We start from the raw sequence: 2,127 nt of genomic DNA on the forward strand, positions 1-2,127 counted from the left end.
CGCCCGAATAGGGACTTGAACCCTAGACCGTTGGATTAAAAGTCCAACGCTCTACCGACTGAGCTATCCGGGCACATGCAACAGTGAGGGAAAGGTAGAGTAGCGTTCAAGTTACCGGGGACGTTGTCGCAAGTATTGCTATGATGCTGTTTTCGCTGTATTGCTTAGCTAAAATTTTGTTTACTTTTTCTAAAGCGTAAGACCAAACATCTAGCATTTTTGTATTGACAAAATAGAACTACAAAATTAAAGCTCTCAGAACGAAGCATGAAACAGCTTTCAAAGAAACTTCGTCTTCACATCCCTTGTATCAATTTCCATAAACATGATATCTTGTATCACACTAAACCTGAAAGGAGCTTGTCGTCGTTCGTTCTTTGTTCCTGTTGTCACCAAGCTGTTTTTGAACTGAGAGTTGAGTATGATACAAAGGAAAAACGATACTTTGGTATCGAAAATATGCCGAGGTTTCAACAATTACCCGAATTAGAAATCGTCTACCAGCTTCATCAAACCCAGGCCGGGACACTACCAGCTGCCCCTTGCAAACATACATACACAAACACACAAAATCTCTTCTAACTACCCTTACGCTATCAACACTTGTCTTTCGGCACCCTCAGGATCGAGATTCGAAGCGACCAGTTTCCCACAGTGACTGCAGTACGGTTGCGCTGATGCTGTGTATCAAGCCGGCATCCGACACCGACATGGAAAACGTAATTTGTCAGCTAAAATTTAATGTCAACCTAATTGTGTTAGCTCGACTTTTGGGAGCGCACTCGGGGAAAACTCGCACAATGCTTGCCAGTTTGGCGCTGTGCAAAGTGCAATCAGGCACTCTCAATTATTATGGAGTGGTTGGCCTTCATCGATGCATCCCATACCAGCAGGGCCATCCTACCGACGCATACGCGCTCCCTGGACCGATCGCAATATGTGTGCAGGCGCGATATGATGAAATCAGCAGCATTGCTTCGATCACACTTTCGCCTGACACGCTATTAAGCGTGCCTGTTGTACGTGTATGTGTATGTATCGGTGTGTGGTAATGTTATCAGCAGCACAGCTTCAAAATGTCATCAGTACCTCCGGTTCCCATCTTTTCACAAGGAGAGAATGTACTCACACACATACAAACCCCTTTTCTCAACTTTCGAACCCGCAGGCACTGTTTTGGCGCGCAACAGCGTATTGCCATGGAATGTCTGACATATTCCACATATTTCTATACCCGGGAGCGGGCGTTCCATGACCCACTAGCAAGCACCCAAAAAAGCTTTGGTCCGTATTACCAGTTAGAACTACGCCAACTGAACAAAAAAAGCACACACACAAACACACACACACCTTCCACCAGTAGGACGGCGCAGGAAGGACGCACTGCCGGAAACTTTACTCCGGGAGGTCGGAGATACGAACCGGAGATAAAATTTCCATGCAAATATCAGTACTTTCTGTCCGAAACATATTTTCAAGTGTCCTTTCCCTTTTCAAACTCTTCCCCCTTCTGCTCGACCGGTTCTAACGGCAGGCGCCGTTCCACTATCTTCAACGACCAGTTAGCCCTGCATGGGCGTAGTAGGAACCGTTCGCATAAACTCAATAGCTGGCCCGGCCCTATGTATTTTCCAGTGCTGCGTCGCAACAAAAGCAGCAAAATGGACGACCTTAAGTACGGCGCAGTGGAAGGGAAAGCGATGGCGGGGCCTGGGCAACGTGGAATGTGTACTTTCCCCCGTACGCCTGTGCATGTAGACCAGTGTGTTCCGTAGTGTGCCGGCACTGGATTTAAAAGCACACGCCATTGAAAGCCTCTCCAAGCGGGTATGGGCGCTCTTCAGACAACATATTTTCGCCGCTTTTGAGCAGCCGACCCACGTGTTCTTTCGGGTTCGTTTGTTCGCGTAAATGTGGCGCACACTATGACACGCTCTGTGCTACAGTGGGAGGGAAAAAATAAAATAAATGCAGGGCATACTCCAAATACTTTGCACGTCGATAATGCCTCAAAGAGAGAGAGAGAGAGAGAGAGAGAGAGCAAAAAAGGGATGTGCACAAAAAAAAGTATTTTATTAACGAAATAACTTGCGTTAAACTTTGGTTTAGCTTGCCATGTTTTCCAAG

At 46.6% G+C, this 2,127-nt stretch overlaps 1 non-coding gene across 1 annotated transcript; it reads right to left on the bottom strand.

The window, feature by feature from the left end:
* Trnak-uuu lies at positions 1-73 on the bottom strand. Its single transcript has one exon. It is a non-coding gene; the product is annotated as a tRNA-Lys (tRNA).
* Between the last annotated feature and the right edge of the window lie 2,054 nt (positions 74-2,127).

This window comes from Anopheles arabiensis, chromosome 2 (genome assembly GCF_016920715.1).
Source record: "Anopheles arabiensis isolate DONGOLA chromosome 2, AaraD3, whole genome shotgun sequence".
Lineage (NCBI taxonomy): Eukaryota > Metazoa > Arthropoda > Insecta > Diptera > Culicidae > Anopheles > Anopheles arabiensis.